This window comes from Ambystoma mexicanum, chromosome 2q, assembly GCF_040938575.1.
Source record: "Ambystoma mexicanum isolate Mex_15411 chromosome 2q, UKY_AmexF1_1, whole genome shotgun sequence".
NCBI classification, from domain to species: Eukaryota; Metazoa; Chordata; class Amphibia; order Caudata; family Ambystomatidae; genus Ambystoma; species Ambystoma mexicanum.
The window spans coordinates 1,416,696,543-1,416,716,407 of NC_090924.1; positions in this window are offsets into that span (position 1 = coordinate 1,416,696,543).

The following is a 19,865-nucleotide window of genomic DNA, read 5'->3' on the forward strand; positions in this document are numbered from 1 at the left end:
GGCCCTAAACAATGCTAGCAAAATAAGTCCACTGGAATTCAAAACCCTTAAAAGCATCCCTACACTCTCTGGAAGCTCTGCAAAGCCCCTCTAATGCGGCATATGGCATCCTGTCCTCGTATCTCGCCTCCTCTCACCCAGGCATATTATTATTTTCATTATTAGGGTATTCATTGAGCGCTTCGGAAAGCAACAAAGCGCTTTACAATCATAGGGGGAAGAACCTATTGTGGCCTTACCCGCCTTTGTCTTCTTACCCAAGGCCACTATGATGCCGCTCCTACCCCAAACCTTCGCTATGAAGCTGTTTGCTGCCAACCTTACTGCTGCCCAGGATGTCCATCTCCCTTGCTACCATGCCAATGAATTCATATTCACCGCTGCTTACTCTACTAGCCAGTACAAAGTACCCAGATGCGCTGAATAGGGCCATCAGCTGAAGGTACAGCTGCCAGCCTCAGATCCAGCTTCTGCAGCATTTGGCATGGCACTCACTGTGACCACCCAGCCTAAAGGCCATCTCCTCTTCTGCCTCTGGGGCAAATCTCTGGAGACGTTCCCACTGGAGCTGGGACAACGCATCAGCTATACCATTACACCCATCAACAAGCCTCGCCATTGAAGTTCTTCAGAAAGTGTAAAACCAATGCCCTCAACAACTGCAGTACATGTGGTTACCATGCCGATTGCGTATTTAGCATCAATCACACCAAAACACTGTAGGGCCTCATTAGACTTGGCGGTAACCCTTCCAGTGATACCAGTGGGTGGTCACCGGACTCGTAATATTTATCCGGTGCGTCACTTCCCAATGCCACCGGGAGATTACAAGTCCGGCGGGCCGGGAAGTCAGGCGTCAGTAAAATGTAAGTCCCCATTCTCCAGTCCAGGCACCCTTGTTTCCGGAACGGCAAACTTGTAATGAGGCCGTAAGTCCTTGTTGGCCAATTGGTCTCCCCAAATGGTGACCGCTACCAATATAGGGAAAAGCTCAAGGACATTAAAGTTAGAAGCCTACTCACTTTGCCTCCAGCTCGCAGGCCATGGTACACCGCTGCTTCTGCAGAATGGCATCAGAGCCAACGCAAGATTCTGGTGTCATATAATCTACCTTGAGGGGTAGTGGAGGTGGTCTTGCAATGGTGGACGCTGAGTTGGAATATGCGCATGCGGCTTTCGGACACCATGATGTCACAGAGATATAGATCAGAGCACATCCATGTAGGAATATGTCGGCCTTGCATCCTGAATACATTTTGTAAAAGAAGCGGAGGAATACGTTTCGAACAGGACCCAACCAAAAGGGGGGCTTCTAAGGCAATAGTGGGAGTAGAGGTGGGTGAAGCTTCTGCCTGCAAAGCAAACAGTGCAAAATTCGCTTTAGATTCCACTTCCGTCTTTTTGGAAAAATCAGCAGCAATGCGGTCTCACCGCCACTGAAATTTCTCCCATTTGTGTGTGGTTTTGCACGGGGCAAGGTGTTTCGTTTCCATGTTAGTTTCGTGTGGCAAGACAAGAAACTTCGTACACATCTTTTTTCCAAACTGGGTAGTTTCGCGCAGTGCCGTGAGAATCTTTGCACAGGGTTTTGATTTTTGATAGGTTTGTGCAGCGACACGAGAAACTTTGTGCTGGTCATTTTTGATCCGTGCTAGTTTCACATAGTGAGACAGGAAAGTTTGTGTGGTTCTTTTTTGACCATGAGACATTTTGCACGGTTTTCCCCAATCTGTGCTAATTTCACAAAGCAACAGGAGAATCTCGATGCAGGCCTTTTTTTCACCCCATGCTTCGGCACGAGAAACTGCACAGAGGATTTTTGATCCGTGCTATTTTTGCGCATCGGCCCGAGAAACTTCAGGCTATTTTTGTTTTATTTTGCATGAGGTTCATGCATTGGCATGATAAACTTTGCACCACTCCTTTCAATTCATGGCAGGTTCGCGCAGCGGCGCGACAAACTTCGTTCTGTTCTTTTTGAATCAGGCTAGATTTCGCACAGCAGCACATAGAACTTGAGGAGGCTCTTTTTGATTTGTGTGGGGATTGCACGACGACACAAGACATTTTGCACAACGCTTTTTGGTTTCAGCAGCAGCACTAAAAACTTTGCAGTCTCTTTTCAGTTCGTGCAGCGGCACAAGAAACTTTGCACTGCTCTTTCTTTCTGATATGCATGGGTGGCGGAACGCTGTATTGGGGTGAAGCGGACGAAATTGGACAGATTTTGCTTCCGCAGCGGACAGAACAGAATTTAACTATTATACCATCCCTAAGTAGGAGGCAAGTTGTAAAAATAAAGTCCAGCAAAGAGAATACTCTAGAAGGATCTAGAACCCCAAGTCCAGTTTCCGGTTCATGAACTAATTCACAACTTCCTGGGTCTTCTGCATCCAGGAAAGTCTCCTTCAGATCACTCACAGAGTTAGGCTCAAGCACACACCTCTTTGTCCCAAGGTTCAAGAGTACTAGAGCAGGGGGTGCCAGCTTTCCAGTAATTGCACCAAAGATCTGGAACTCCCTACCCATTCATATCAGAAACGCGCCCTCCCATCAGCGCTTAAAGAAACTCATCAAAACCTCATCTTCAACAAGTTCTAACTATTAGTATCTCATCCACGACACTGGGAGCCACTGTCCGTCAGCGTACCCTGCATTTTGCTTCGCCTGTATTGTATTAAAAAAATGCCTTGTACTGTACTGCCTGGAGCTCAAAATCTCCCCCCCCCGCCATCCTTATTGTTCTGTTATTTTCCTTGTAACCAGTTAAGCTTATTCATGTAACTTACACCATTGGTTATCCATCAAAGACAGAATCCAACTCAAAACAGCCCCCCTTACGTACAAATGTCTCAATAACGCAGCCCCTCAGTACCTTACTGAAAAATTCACCAGGAATAATCCCGCCGAACCACTAGATCCTCTAACTCAGGTTGCCTTAGAGTCCCTAGGTTCAGATTAAAGAAAGCCGATGGTAGTAGCTTCCCCGTCATGGCCGCCCAACTTTGGAACTCCCTAACCACTACTTTAACATCCGACCAATCCTTCCTTAAATTCAGGAAAAACCTCAAACTTTGGCTCACTTCCAAAGACCTCCCACCCTGCTAGGCGTCTGCAACCATGATTTATTCCAGCGCCTCTGGTATATCTCAGTAGACTACTGTAGCCCTTTTGTCAACACTCACCTGATCCTGCCATGCACCTTATTGGACTGTACTATAATACTGTACATCCCTCTACTATGTCGTGTTGTATATTATCCTCTACTCCTGAATATCTTTGAACTACATTGCATTGTATCATATATTGTAATCCTTTATGTTGCAACCAAGAAACCGCATATTCTTGTAATGTGCCCAGATACCTACGGGTGAGGAGCGCTTTATAAATAAATAAACAAAACGCAGTGATACCTCTGGGTTCAGGCAGGTAACAAATAAATAAATAAATGCATAAAAATGAATAAGTGTCCCAGCATACTTCTTTATCTTGACCTTGTCAGATGATCCCAGCTTTATGTAGGCCCCCATGGATGCTGGAACCCCAAAATGCCTACTGGGGCAGACACTTGATCATACCCCTCTTGTCCTAACGGTTAATCGGATGCTCCACGGAGGCGGGCCCTGTAGCATTCACGCACGCAATACAGTTTCTTTTTTATTTCTTTTTTATTGTTGCATTTGTGGTTGACAAGAGACCTTACACAACATAATAAAAGACAAGAATCACATATGTAAGAAGTAGAAACATTAATACATCCACATAAAAGGAAAAGATTAAAAAAAAAAAAACATAACAAATTTACAAAACAAAACCGAACAGATTACCCTCTATACTTATCAAAGGATCATACATTGCTTCTTTCATTCTTTATATCCAATATTCAATTGATACAAAACCTAAAAAAATATTCAAGGCCAAAATAAGAGAAACCTTAAAACCCCGCATAAGTCGGCCCCACCATATGCAGAGCCTCAGATAGCGAATTAGCAGGAGGGACAACCATGTTTCTGAAGGTGGATAATTGTCTCCACAGATGCCGGGCCTTCAGTGGAAGGAGGCACAGTTCGTGTCTATTGAATGAGTTTCTCTGGGCTAGGAATGTCTTCCGCAATCCTGGGTGTTTGTCAGGCTGCAGTAACCTTGACCACTAGACAAGGGGTTCCCCAAGGTGACAAATACCTTGAGTTGCCTCTGGTGGCTTTGCAGCTGCCACCAGCCTCTGGGCTAGTGCCCCAGTAGTTAATAAGTAGCTTCTGCTTCCAGGGGCAACCTCCTGCCAGTCTTTGGGCGCAGTGTGGCCCACTTCACTTCGCCATCCCCCCTATCTTCTCTACTAACTGACCTATTGGGCTCGGCTAATGCAGTTCCCGACCCCCTCTTGTTTCTGGTCACACTCTCTTTGAAACCCATTGAAAATTGTTCATCCATTATTTACTATGGGTTATTGTTTTGTGAACTATATTAATTTGTGGTTTGAGTCATGACTTCTACTATAGGGTGTTATTAATGGGCCATTTGTGAATGGAATTAATTCATTCTGCATTTCTGCATGGATGGATGTAACAGACCAAATTATGAATCTCACATGATCTAAGCAGACAGGCCAATACATTTAAAGGGGCGGGTTTGATGTTCTATTATAGGGTGTTATGATGAATGCGTTGGTTTAAAGTATCCAAAACGGTGGCAAACGTGTTTCATTAGTGGTATCCTCCCTGTTAACTGGCCTATATGGCTTGGCCAGTGCAGGTCTCCCACCCCTCTCTTTCACTCCTCTTTCTCTCGCTGCAACACAACGCACGCTATAGCACACCGCATAATCAGGTGTGGACTGCACTATAGAGAACTCTGGAGATTTCCCGGCAGGCCTCTTGTGTGTTAACCTATTATTTTCAATTTTTCCCATAGGAAAAGGCTTGGGCTAGCTGCAAATATGTAATATGGGGCGACTTTGAAAATTAATTCCAGGGCCTCTTTTGGTTCCCAGTTCACCCCTGGCCGTGATACGCTCAAAATCAGGCGGCTGCTGCCTAGTATTGTAGCTAGGCACTGGAAGCAATTGTCGGGGTTGGTGGGTCTGTTTGCCCATCTAGAGGTGGACCTCAGAGTTCTTTACCCCCAAAATAACCCCACCTCTCACAAAGCCAGTGCACGCTTGTCCGTAAAGAAAGTTTATTCTATACAAACAGCCGGGAGGAGCTAGACGGCTTAGAGACAGACCCGATTCTCCTCGAACCACACAAAAGTTACACTTTACCTACATTATTGCAACATTGAACACACTCCCAAATATTTAGTGTCAAAGTCACCCCCCCCCGAATATGATTGGCTTGCCCTATAGAAGGAAATCTAATCCCCCTAAATTCACAAGCTCTTATTGGATACATTTCCCTAACCACGATTCCCTTCAACATACATTTACATTAGCTCATATTTAAAGTACAACCGCCTTTTGGCCTCTTTCCATAGTCGGTCGTGACATCATCATACGATTACGATTACATATTTACCTAAAACATTCCTAATTTATTACAAGTTCCATCTGGTCGTGGGGCCTCTTAACCCCGATGCACATGGCTTTCACAAGAACAGTTCATCAGTACGAGGAGGGAGACAAATAAACATGTTTCCTTGGAACTGGTGATAAGCATCTTATCCACCCAGACATGCTGGCAGCCCTGGCATTTCTCATTTCATGCTAATTTATTACAACTACCGGTTCAGCTCACATACCCTCTGGCCACATCCTGGTCGTTTCCCTGAGAACCTGATTGAAACCCATAAACCATTTGCCCCCTCTGTCCTGGAGCACCTCTTGAACCGGGTTTATTACTTGGCCACAAGTCGACCGTGCCATGTGCCCGGCCTTCCCTGATCACTGAAGAACAAGCTCCCATGTTCTCGGGAAGATTGCATCTCTTATACACAACAGCACTAAGGCGTAAACCTGTGACCCACTAGCACTTCATCTCGTCCTGGCCGCAGCTGACCATTTCATATTATCGCAGCTGTCCGAATGCAGTTAGCCGCCTTCCTCTATCCTTCGACCTTGGTCAACAAACTCTCCAGATTGCACAAAGCTTATCTTGCCAACCCAGGTTTCTGCGGCCTACACAAACCCCAGCTATGAGGCACCGGCGGTATATAACATTCCCATGTGCCACCTGCTCCCCAACTGTCCCAAACACATTTCCCTGACAACCCCTGTGTTTATATGTCTGTGCACGTGTGTTCAAGAATACTGCATCCCTTTACAGTGGCTTCCCCATCCATGAATCTCTTCTCTCACGTGCGTATATAAAGCTCCTCGCTTCCCATCTTTAGGCACTACATTGCACGTCACATGTATCTGTCTACTTGTCTATATTTTGCTACATGTATGCAAATCTAAAATATACCAACTATACAAAATAACACCAACAGTAACACTCATCCTAGTCTCAGTAACTGTACTAGATACATGCCAGATTGCAACATCCCGCTAACATCACGTCTACCCCAGTCACCAATATGGCGTGTGCAACGCAAACCCTGCTTTCCCGATGAAGCCACTATCAACTGATAGGCTCTTTCCAAATGGTCCCACCTCTCCCCTTTGTGTGTCGATGATGTAAAGTGCTGTGAGTGCTTTAGTAGGTGGGACGGCCCGTTCCAAGGCCCTTCTGGGGCAGGAATACAGATGCTGCTGGGTTCAGGCAGCAGTATCCTGGCAACCCACCGATCCCGCAGTCTGCCTCCCCGTTCACAAGTGAGTTACTTTCCCTGCTCCCAGCACTGAGTGAGGTTTACGGTTATCCAGGTAGGATTTCCATTCGCCTCCGGTTTGCGTTCCACTCGAGGGGCGCTGTTCACCAGGTCCCGCTCACTGCATGGAACCGTGGGTGGCTTATCGCAGCATCTTCACCACTCCATGTGCCCTGTTGAGCCACCAGTGTGCAGGTCACCACGGCAAGGCACTTCCGCACTGGGGTTCGTTTCTTCCCCATAGCCTTGGCAGTGACTTGTGCACTATAAAAACATATAACATAATACAACCTAACACAACACAGGGCATCATTACCTCCCTCCTGCTGCTTCACAATGGGTGAGCAACATCTGCAGCTGTTGCACATCATGCATCACTGCACAATCCACCAGATCTGTGCGCCCCACCACCAAGAGTGCACCCCACTACCAGTCCCTGCTGCAGCATGGGTGCCCACTCCACCGCCAATGTCTTCTCCAGCACCAGTGCCCACTTCCCCACCAGAGCCTCCAACTGGATTCCCTGCCCCGCAGCCAGGGCTCGCAAAGAAAGTCGGTGCCCATCTATAGCTGGAGCCAGCCCTGCTGCTGAGGAGCACTTCCTCACATGAGCGCTGCCAACAGCAGCAATGGACTCAATGGGTGCTACTCACTCAAACACTAGTGGAGCGCCTGGAAACGGTGCGCGGTATAAATCAACATAACATAACATAACCAGTGACAAATCCAGGCAATGCCCACTTCACCTCCAGTCTGAAATCCACCAACATTGGCCCAGCACAACAGGGGTCGAGTTCTCCACAGCAACCCACTGCAGCAACTACAGCTTCTCCGCCAGCGGTGCCCATGCCACTTCCATGCCCACTCCAACTCTACTGCGGACTACACTGCCACCCCACTGCACACTCGCTGTCTACTCTAATACCAGTGGAACCCGGTGCACACCTTATCGCCAGTGCACAACCCACCGCAGAGGCCTGCTTCATTACCAATGCCCTATCCACAGCCAGTTCCCAGTACACCAGTGATGGCCACACTGCTTCTGCTTGCACTCCCACGTGTGTGCACTCCAGTGCCACCTCCACCACCTCTGTGCACTCTATTGCCACCTCCAGCACCTCTGTGCATGCTATTGCCACCTCCAACACCTCTGTGCACACTGCGCACTCCATTGCCACCTCCACCACCTCTGTGCACTCTATTGCTACCTCCACCACCTCTGTGCACTGTATTGCTACCCCTACCATCCCTGTGCACTCCAGTGCCACCTCCACCACCACTGTGCACTCCATTGCCACCTCTACCACCACTGCGCACTCCGTTGCACCTCCACCACCTCTGTGCACTCTATTGCTACCTCCACCACCTCTGTGCACTCTATTTCCACCACCATCACCACCACCTCTGTGCACTCTAGTGCCACCTCCACCACCTCTGTGCACTCTATTGCCACCTCCACCACCTCTGTGCATTCTATTACCACCTGCAACACCTCTGTGCACTCTATTGCCACCTCCACCACCACCACCACTGCGCACTCCATTGCCACCTCCTCCACCTCTGTGCACTCTATTGCCACCTCCACCACCCCTGTGCACTCTATTGCAACCTCCACCACCTCTGTGCACTCTATTTCCACCACCACCACCTTGCACTCTATTGCCCCTCCACACCACCACTGTGCACTCCATTGCCACCTCTACCATCCCTGTGCACTCCAGTGCCACCTCCACCACCTCTGTGCACTGTATTGCTACCCCTACCATCCCTGTGCACTCCAGTGCCACCTCCACCACCACTGTGCACTCCATTGCCACCTCTACCACCACTGCGCACTCCGTTGCACCTCCACCACCTCTGTGCACTCTATTGCTACCTCCACCACCTCTGTGCACTCTATTTCCACCACCATCACCACCACCTCTGTGCACTCTAGTGCCACCTCCACCACCTCTGTGCACTCTATTGCCACCTCCACCACCTCTGTGCATTCTATTACCACCTGCAACACCTCTGTGCACTCTATTGCCACCTCCACCACCACCACCACTGCGCACTCCATTGCCACCTCCTCCACCTCTGTGCACTCTATTGCCACCTCCACCACCCCTGTGCACTCTATTGCAACCTCCACCACCTCTGTGCACTCTATTTCCACCACCACCACCTTGCACTCTATTGCCCCTCCACACCACCACTGTGCACTCCATTGCCACCTCTACCATCCCTGTGCACTCCAGTGCCACCTCCACCATCCCTGTGCACTCTATTGCCCCCTCCACACCACCACTGTGCACTCCATTGCCACTTCTACCATCCCTGTGCACTCCAGTGCCACCTCCACCATCCCTGTGCACTCTATTGTCACCTCCATCACCTCTGTGGCGCTCTAATGCCCCCTCCTCCATCACCTCTCTGCACTCTATTGCCACCACTACCCACGGCTAGTGACACTCTGTCCCCACACTACACTGCCAGTTGCCACTTCACCACTAGTGGCCACTCTTCCACCAGTGCCCACAGGCATTGAAGCAATTCAATTTTCAGAGCTGCGGTATACAAGTTGATGCGTTCTTGCATCCCCACCACTGGTGCACAGACCCACCGGCGTGTCTCTCAGGAGTAGGGCGGTGCTCCTGGAGCACTTTAGAAATGACTCGTGGACGATCAATGCACACTCCATGACAGATAGGAACAAAGGCCTGTGTGAGAAAAAAATCAATGTGTGGTAGACAGACTCCCATGGCATCTTATAAAGCCTGTCTTTCATCTCTCAGTCGACCTGTCCCCGCAGGTCTGTGGCAGCTCCCATTATAGCCAGGCCCTGGGCGTGTTTAGAGCTCTGGGTAATGGGTCAGAGTCACCCAGGCGTTCAGAGCTCTGGGTAATGGGTCAGAGTCACCCAGGACTGTATGTGTTCAGAGCGCAGGGTAATGAGGCAGAGTCACGCGGGACTGTATGCGTTCAGAGCTCTGGGTAAAGGGTCAGAGTCACCCAGAGTCACCCAGGGCTGTGTGTGTTCAGAGCTCTGGGTAATGGGTCAGAGTCACCCAGGACTGTATGTGTTCAGAGCTCTGGTTACTGGGTCAGAGTCACCCCGGACTATATGCGTTCAGAACTCTGGGTAATGGGTCAGAGACACCCAGGACTGTATGTGTTCAGAGCTCTGGGTAATGGGTCAGAGTCACCCAGGACTGTATGCGTTCAAAGCTCTGGGTAATGGGTCAGAGACACCCAGGACTGTATGTGTTCAGAGCTCTGGGTAATGGGTCAGAGTCACCAAGGACTGTATGTGTTCAGAGCTCTGGGTAATGGGTCAGAGTCACCCAGGACTGTATGTGTTCAGAGCGCAGGGTAATGAGGCAGAGTCACGCGGGACTGTATGTGTTCAGAGCGCAGGGTACTGGGTCAGAGTCACCCAGGACTGTATGCGTTCAGAGCTCTGGGTAAAGGGTCAGAGTCACCCAGAGTCACCCAGGGCTGTGTGTGTTCAGAGCTCTGGGTAATGGGTCAGAGTCACCCAGGACTGTATGTGTTCAGAGCTCTGGTTACTGGGTCAGAGTCACCCCGGACTATATGCGTTCAGAACTCTGGGTAATGGGTCAGAGACACCCAGGACTGTATGTGTTCAGAGCTCTGGGTAATGGGTCAGAGTCACCCAGGACTGTATGCGTTCAAAGCTCTGGGTAATGGGTCAGAGACACCCAGGACTGTATGTGTTCAGAGCTCTGGGTAATGGGTCAGAGTCACCAAGGACTGTATGTGTTCAGAGCTCTGGGTAATGGGTCAGAGTCACCCAGGACTGTATGTGTTCAGAGCGCAGGGTAATGAGGCAGAGTCACGCGGGACTGTATGTGTTCAGAGCGCAGGGTACTGGGTCAGAGTCACCCAGGACTGTATGCGTTCAGAGCTCTGGGTAAAGGGTCAGAGTCACCCAGAGTCACCCAGGGCTGTGTGTGTTCAGAGCTCTGGGTAATGGGTCAGAGTCACCCAGGACTGTATGTGTTCAGAGCTCTGGTTACTGGGTCAGAGTCACCCCGGACTATATGCGTTCAGAACTCTGGGTAATGGGTCAGAGACACCCAGGACTGTATGTGTTCAGAGCTCTGGGTAATGGGTCAGAGTCACCCAGGACTGTATGCGTTCAAAGCTCTGGGTAATGGGTCAGAGACACCCAGGACTGTATGTGTTCAGAGCTCTGGGTAATGGGTCAGAGTCACCAAGGACTGTATGTGTTCAGAGCTCTGGGTAATGGGTCAGAGTCACCCAGGACTGTATGTGTTCAGAGCGCAGGGTAATGGGTCAGAGTCACCCAGGACTGTATGTGTTCAAAGCTCTGGGTAATGGGTCAGAGACGCCCGGGACTGTATGTGTTCAGAGCTCTGGGTAATGGGTCAGAGTCACCCAGGACTGTATGTGTTCAGAGCGCAGGGTAATGGGGCAGAGTCACGCGGGACTGTATGTGTTCAGAGCTCTGGGTACTGGGTCAGAGTCACCCAGGACCGTATGCGTTCAGAGCTCTGGGTAAAGGGTCAGAGTCACCCAGAGTCACCCAGGACTGTGTGTGTTCAGAGCTCTGGGTAAAGGGTCAGAGTCACCCAGAGTCACCCAGGGCTGTGTGTGTTCAGAGCTCTGGGTAATGGGTCAGAGTCACCCAGGACTGTATGTGTTCAGAGCTCTGGTTACTGGGTCAGAGTCACCCCGGACTATATGCGTTCAGAACTCTGGGTAATGGGTCAGAGACACCCAGGACTGTATGTGTTCAGAGCTCTGGGTAATGGGTCAGAGTCACCCAGGACTGTATGCGTTCAAAGCTCTGGGTAATGGGTCAGAGACACCCAGGACTGTATGTGTTCAGAGCTCTGGGTAATGGGTCAGAGTCACCAAGGACTGTATGTGTTCAGAGCTCTGGGTAATGGGTCAGAGTCACCCAGGACTGTATGTGTTCAGAGCGCAGGGTAATGGGTCAGAGTCACCCAGGACTGTATGTGTTCAAAGCTCTGGGTAATGGGTCAGAGACGCCCGGGACTGTATGTGTTCAGAGCTCTGGGTAATGGGTCAGAGTCACCCAGGACTGTATGTGTTCAGAGCGCAGGGTAATGGGGCAGAGTCACGCGGGACTGTATGTGTTCAGAGCTCTGGGTACTGGGTCAGAGTCACCCAGGACCGTATGCGTTCAGAGCTCTGGGTAAAGGGTCAGAGTCACCCAGAGTCACCCAGGACTGTGTGTGTTCAGAGCTCTGGGTAAAGGGTCAGAGTCACCCAGAGTCACCCAGGACTGTGTATGTTCAGAGCTCTGGGTAAAGGGTCAGAGACACCAATGACTGTATGTGTTCAGAGCTCTGGGTAATGGGTCAGAGTCACCCCAGACTGTATGTGTTCAAAGCTCTGGGTAATGGGTCAGAGTCACCCAGCTCTGGGTAATGGGTCAGAGGCACCCAGGACTGTATGTGTTCAAAGCTCTGGGTAATGGGTCAGAGTCACCAAGGACCGTATGCGTTCAGAGCTCTGGGTAATGGGTCAGAGTCAACCAGGACCGTATGCGTTCAGAGCTCTGGGTAATGGCCAGAGTCACCCAGGACTGTATGTGTTCAGAGCTCTGGGTAATGGGTCTGAGTCAACCAGCTCTGGGTAATGGGTCAGAGTCACCCATGACTGTATGTGTTGAAAGCTCTGGGTAAAGGGTCAGAGTCACCCAGGACTGTATGCGTTCAGAGCTTTGCCATACAAATGCCATATCATATCATATCATATCATATCATAGCTCTGGGTAATGGGTCAGAGTCAACCAGGACCGCATGCATTCAGAGCTCTGGGTAATGGGTCAGAGCCACCCAGGACTGTATGTGTTCAGAGCTGTGGGTAAAGGGTCAGAGTCACCCAGGACTGTATGTGTTCAGAGCTCTGGGTAAAGGGTCAGAGTCACCCAGGACTGCATGTGTTCAGAGCTCTGGGTAATGGGTCAGAGCCACCCAGGACTGTATGTGTTCAGAGCTGTGGGTAAAGGGTCAGAGTCACCCAGGACTGTATGTGTTCAGAGCTCTGAGTAAAGGGTCAGTCACCCAGGACTGTTTATTTTCAGAGCTCTGGGTAATGGGCCAGAATCACCCAGGACTGTATGTGTTCAGAGCTCTGGGTAATGGGTCAGAGTCACCCAGGACATTATGTGTTCAGAGCTCTTGGTAATGGGTCAGAGTAACCCAGGACTGTATGTGTTCCGAGCTCTGGGTAATGGGTCAGAGTCACCCAGGACTGTATGTGTTCAAAGCTCTGGGTAATGGATCAGAGCCACCCAGCTCTGGGTAATGGGTCAGAGTCACCCAGGACTGTATGTGTTCAAAGCTCTGGGTAATGGGTCAGAGTCACCCAGGACCGTATGTGTTGAGAGCTCTGGGTAATGGGTCAGAGTCACCCAGGACTGTATGTGTTCAGAGCTCTGGGTAATGGGTCAGAGTCACCCAGCTCTGGGTAATGGGTCAGAGTCACCCAGGACTGTATGTGTTGAAAGGTCTGGGTAATGGGTCAGAGTCACCCAGGACTGTATGTGTTCAGAGCTCTGGGTAATGGGTCAGAGTCACCCAGGACTGTATGTGTTCAGAGTTCTGGGTAATGGGTCAGAGTCACCCAGGACTGTATGTCTCCAGAGCTCTGGGTAAAGGGTCAGAGTCACCCAGAGTCACCCAGGACTGTATGTGTTCAGAGCTCTGGGTAATGGGTCAGAGTCACCCAGGACTGTATGTGTTCAAAACACTAGGTAAAGGGTCAGAGTTAACCAGGAATGTATGCGTTCAGAGCTCTGGGTAATTGGCCAGAGTCACCCAGGACTATATGTGTTCAGAGCTCTGGGTAATGGGTCAGAGTCACCCAGGACTGTATGTCTCCAGAGCTCTGGGTAAAGGGTCAGAGTCACCCAGAGTCACTCAGGACTGTATGTGTTCAGAGCTCTGGGTAATGGGTCAGAGTCACCCAGGACTGTATGCGTTCAAAGCTCTGGGTAATGGGTCAGAGTCACCCAGCTCTGGGTAATGGGTCAGAGTCACCCAGGACTGTATGTGTTCAAAGCTCTGGGTAATGGGTCAGAGTCACCCAGGACCACATGCGTTAAGAGCTCTGGTTAATGGGTCAGAGTCACCCAGGACCATATACGTTCAGAGCTCTGGGTAATGGGTCAGAGTCACCCAGCTCTGGGTAATGGGTCAGAGTCACTCAGGACTGTATGTGTTCAGACCTCTGGTTAATGGGTCAGAGTCACCCAGCTCTGGGTAATGGGTCAGAGTCACCCAGGACTGTATGTGTTGAAAGCTCTGGGAAATGGGTCAGAGTCACCCAGGACTGTATGCGTTCAGAGCTCTGGGTAATGGGTCAGAGTCACCCAGGAATTAATGTGTTCAGAGCTCTGGGTAATGGGTCAGAGTCACCCAGGACTGCATGTGTTCAGAGCTCTGGGTAATGGGTCAGAGTCACCCAGGGCTGTATGAGTTCAGAGCTCTGGGTAAAGGGTCAGAGTCACCCAGATTCACCCAGGACAATATGTGTTTAGAGCTCTGGGTAAAGGGTCGGAGTCATCCAGGACTGTATGTGTTCAGAGCTCTGGGTAATGGGTCAAAGTCACCCAGGACTGTATGTGTTCAGAGCTCTGGGTAAAGGGCAGAGTCACCCAGAGCCACCCAGGACTGTATATCTTCAGAGCTCTGGGTAAAGGGTCAGAGTCACCCAAGACTATATGTGTTCAGAGCTCTGGGTAATGGGTCAGAGTCACCCAGGAATTAATGTGTTCAGAGCTCTGGGTAATGGGTCAGAGTCACCCAGGACTGTATGTGTTCAGAGCTCTGGGTAATGGGTCAGAGTCACCAAGGGCTGTATGTGTTCAGAGCTCTGGGTAAAGGGTCAGAGTCACCCAGATTCACCCAGGACAATATGTGTTTAGAGCTCTGGGTAAAGGGTCGGAGTCATCCAGGACTGTATGTGTTCAGAGCTCTGGGTAATGGGTCAGAGTCACCCAGGACTGTATGTGTTCAGAGCTCTGGGTAAAGGGTCAGAGTCACCCAGAGCCACCCAGGACTGTATATCTTCAGAGCTCTGGGTAAAGGGTCAGAGTCACCCAAGACTATATGTGTTCAGAGCTCTGGGTAATGGGTCAGAGTCACCCAGTCTGGGTAATGGGTCAGAGTCACCCAGGACTGTATGTGTTCAAAGCTCTGGGTAATGGGTGAGAGTCACCCAGCTCTGGGTAATTGGTCAGAGTCACCTAGGACTGTATGTGTTCAAAGCTCTGGGTAATGGGTCAGAGTCACCCAGGACCGTATGTGTTCAAAGCTCTGGGTAATGGGTGAGAGTCACCCAGCTCTGGGCAATGGGTCAGAGTCACCTAGGACTGTATGTGTTCAAAGCTCTGGGTAATGGGTCAGAGTCACCCAGGACTGTATGTGTTCAGAGCTCTGGGTAATGGGTCAGAGTCACCCAGCTCTGGGTAATGGGGCAGAGTCACCCAACTCTGGGTAATGGGTCAGAGTCACCCAGGACTGTATGTGTCTTGACATGTAGCATAAAGCGGCTGCTCTGCCACAACTGCTACCAGGAGGCAGACATTGTATGTAGGTGCCAGCAGGGTTCCTGGATGGCTCTGGGGCAAATACCCAGAATAGGACGACCCTACCTGTACTTTCTATGAATGTTGGGGTTGCACATGGGTACTGTGCCACCATCAGTTGGCGGCAAAGAGCCGACTATTTCGCCCAGCCTTTGTCATAATAACAATTGTCACACATAAGCAAATAGCTTCCGGGTCGCTTAAATAAGGCGTGTTATTATTATCAACCTGCAAGTACTCGTGGGCTCACTCTGGAAAGTTGAAAGGCGGATTGGGACTTGCCCCAATTTACCCTAGAGACTTGCAGGTTAAACAAGGCAACGAGCTCAGTGACATTAACCCATTACGCCGCTCACGGCTTGGGCCAGTTACACAGGGAGCTCTGCAGCCATGCCATTAACCCCCTGTGCTATCTTGGTGGAATTCAAACCTTTGCCCTGCGGGTTACCCAGGGGACTTTAGTGAGTCACTCGTCAGGCAGAGCCTCCCAGAGTCCCCGTCTTGTCGAGGCCTCCTCTCCTGGTGTCTTGAGGGCAGCAGGCCCACTCCATCACGCCTGGGCACAGAGCCATAGGCATTTTGCATGAGTGGCAGTTTACAGCCCTGCGCTAACTTGACATGCAGTATGACGTCAGCCCTGAGTGCCGTGGCAGCCGGCGCCGCTGGTCACGTGATGCTCTCCCAGGTGACAGGCCGAAAACACCCTGGGATCCAGGAGTGGAGCTGGATGCCCCTTCCCGGCCACCACTCACACGTTCAATAAAGTCTCCAGGATCCTTGAGTACGGTGGCCTCTGCGGGCCAGTCCTTACCACCCATCCCCCACCCTCAGGGCTCCCTCTGTGCCAGTTGCAGATCTGAAAGTGATTAGGGGAAAGCCGGCTGCCCGCCCTGGAATGCCCGCCCTTCCACCTGTGCATGTCACACTCTGCCGGTCCCTGCAGTGAACAGGACCATCCGGTTACACAGAGAGAGCACGAGGGCGGTTGCCACTGACACACGACATCAAAGGGCAGATAAGGGCGGCCGGTCTCCTCCCGTCTGAACAGTGGCCTGAATACCTCTGATTGTTGATCCGTGGTTCAGTCAAAAAGTGCCAGCAATTGTTTTACCATCACTTTTATGGGTGGTAACAGAATAACCTCACCACCGAATTCTAAGTTTGACCTTGAGGTGCATGAATTGTGAGAGCAAGATTGTGCTGTAGCCCTTTGAAGCGTCCTCTATGCGCTAGATGGAATTACCAATAAACCTCTTAGACTGAGTAACTGGACAGACCCAAGGGAGATGGTAAAACACTGCTTTAATCTCAATGAAAGGTAGCAAGGAGTTGTACAGCTATCAAAATAGACGCTTGCAGAATCACATTTCCTCTTGTATATACAGAGTTAATAAACTTTTGTATACATCATCTATCACATCGTATGTGCCATTTTACAAAACCTATTAAATGGAGGGACTGGATTAGGGGAACATATCTACTTATAGAATCATACAAGTGTTAACATCTCATTGGCTGCCCCTTGTCTGTCGGACACGCCCTTAGCTACTTATACATACCTAGTATACTGATTATAGCAGAGAATATGGCAGTGGGTTGGTAACTGCAACAATGTATGAAAAGGGCGTGGAAGGCCTTATGATTGGTTGGCAACCCCATCCAAGCTTGGACTTTCAGCTTGTTTATCAGCACATGAGTAGAAACGAAACCTAGTTGCTCGAAATGCGTCAACTCATTTCTTTTTTTCCCAATTAGTCCATCATATGTCATCAAACTGATCCTTAGTCAAGTCCCCCTGTTTGTAGTTGACCTGATGGTCTGCTCACTGTTCTGGAACCTGAAGGCGGTATGAACACACCACTAGCTCCATCTGGGTCTTAATTCATACCCTTGTTTTCGACTTCTGAGTCACATGTTAGGAGACCACGATTTTGTCAATTTCAGCCTCTTATTTAGGACTATTTGATTTTATTAAACGGTGCCATTACCCTTTCTGGCCTTTAGAGAGACTTGCTCACTCCACCTCACACAGGCTTTTGCACTCGTGATTGTTCAGTACTTGGCACTTGCAAATGTCCCTGTCTCTCCTAATCTTAGTAGAAATATGTCTTATTCACGTGGTCCGTTCCTTCGACTCCCTTTGTGCCTTGCACCCATCTCTCGAAATAGCCTTCTTGATCCTCGGCCACGGTACTCCCTTATTCTGCACGCGAAAACAGCTTCTTCGCCAGTTCTTCAATTTGCAATCCTAGGCTCGTCTTTTGAGGTAGCAGGGTTGTTTCTTAACACAGGCCATCATTCATTTTCCTCCAATGGTCGTCCTACACGTTGTATATATACCTCTTTTTAGCAAGCTTCTATGTATCTTTTCTACCTTACATTACAGCTTATTTACTGTTATTGGTCAGCACATTATTTAATCTTCTTACATTCACAATTACTCTGTCTTTAGGTACATGTTGCTCTTTTTGCTTCAGTTATTTTGTCAATTTTAAGTATTTTCATATTGTTTCAGCATAGATTCATACATCTCCTTCATGGCATCATTCTGTCATCTTCAGACTTTGTTTAGAGTTCATCCATATTACTCATAATCCCATCCTGACATCTTGGTAGTCGATACCCTTCCTGGCAGCAGCCTTCCACTGTCTCAACATGAGGATATCTTCTGAATTGCTGTCTGAGTGCATATCGTCGTTCATACAATCGACGCGGTATGGACATGTGGCATAAACGCGTGCATGGGTTCCAAACTGTAGACCTTCGTCTGTTTCTCCAATAAGACGGTGGTGAGGGTATGGGGACCAGTAGAGAGGCATCCACCTGGCATCCACCTGCTCCTCTACAAGATGCTATATGGCCAAAAATAGGCAGATTTACCATGCAGAATTATCGGCCTATGGGATAGCAACGATCCCTCAAATTGTAGACACATTTCTCTCCTTGGGAAAGGTATATGATGACGTTTTGGCAAATCACATACTTTCGCATATTGATGAGCAGAACATTCTCTACCACACGCAGGTGGATGTCTGCAAGGGCATAGGCTGGACAGAACAGGCCTTTGGGCTCTCACTGACCTCACAAAAATCTATTGTGCAGAAGTCTATGCCTTTATATTTGGCATTCATTGATTTAAAGGCAGCCTTTGAGAATGTCGATCGCAGTCTCATGTGGGTACATTCCAGATTTGAGAGAGAGTGAACAGGGTTAGGGATGGGGAAACTATAACGCTATCTGAAGCCAACACTGCAGTACTAGGAGAAAGACTAATCACCAACGTGGCTGAAATCTTCAGAAAAGAAATAGACATTGCCAATGCCAACCTCTGGATAGACCAAAGAAATGGACAAGAGGAGGATGGAAAAAATGTACCTTTGAGGAACCGATCCCTGTTCTCACACGGCATAGCCTTGAGAGGCCTAGCATTAAGACGTGGCACACCAGGATCACACGTACCAAAGACCAGTTGGTACGCCCATTCTGGTGGCCATACATGAGCAAAAATGCAATTTAATATGTACATTCACAAAATGCATGTGCCAGGGTGAAGCCATTATGGTAATTACCGGTGGGGTCATTAAGTCCTTTCCCTACACTGACCCAAGCATGGCAGCAGATCTCTTCGGACTTCAGTAGAGTTGCCTAAGTCTATAGGGTGCATTAAAGTCTTGTGGCGGTGGACAATCGGCTCTAGATGGCACATTTTATTGTATTAGAAAAAGCTTTCAGGGTTAGACAGAGAGTCCCAGGTGGCTGCTGGGAGCCTGTCATTAATTAGTGACAGAAGCGCACTCCCGAACTGAATGTATGCATGGGGGCTGGTCACCGACCTCTTTGCACTGTTGCCCAGCCCCTCCTGAAAGGCGCAGCTCACCTTGGAGTATAAGGTGACCTGTGCATTTCAGCAATGAACGCAAATGAAAAAAAACCTTCCTCAGCATTTTTTTCCTTTGTGCTCATTTATGAGAATCTGGCTTTTGTTCTTTGCTGGAGGTGCTCAGATTTTCTTTGGCGGCACATTCTACTCCCCCCATGAGGTATAGCACACTTCATGGCAGGTACATCATGTCCCAGTGTTGGGTTTAAAACAGGGGTGTTGCTAGGTCTGGAAGAGATCAGGGGCTGAGCTAATGTCGGGAATGTCGGGACTGTCGGGACTCAGGGCTAGCTATAGCCTTTGGTTGTAGCCTCTGAGCTCCTATCCGGGGCTACAACCAAAAGACCCAAGGCTATAACCGCCTCAGCACCCCCTCCCCAGCAACGCCATTGGTTGAAGGAAAACATTTTGCGTGGCTATGACAGCCATCTGTGTAGGCAATCCCAAGCTTTTTTAATTTTTGGAACTCACAATGGCACCGGTAATTCTGCCTCTGAAAGAGAGCCGTGCTATCTTTCGTGATACTCCATGCTGAAAAAGTATAATGCAAACATGTATATCTATTGGGACTGTATATTGACACCCCCAGCAGCTGCCTTGTAGTTTGGCATAATGGCAATTTAAAAATAACATGTAACTTTCTGCAAA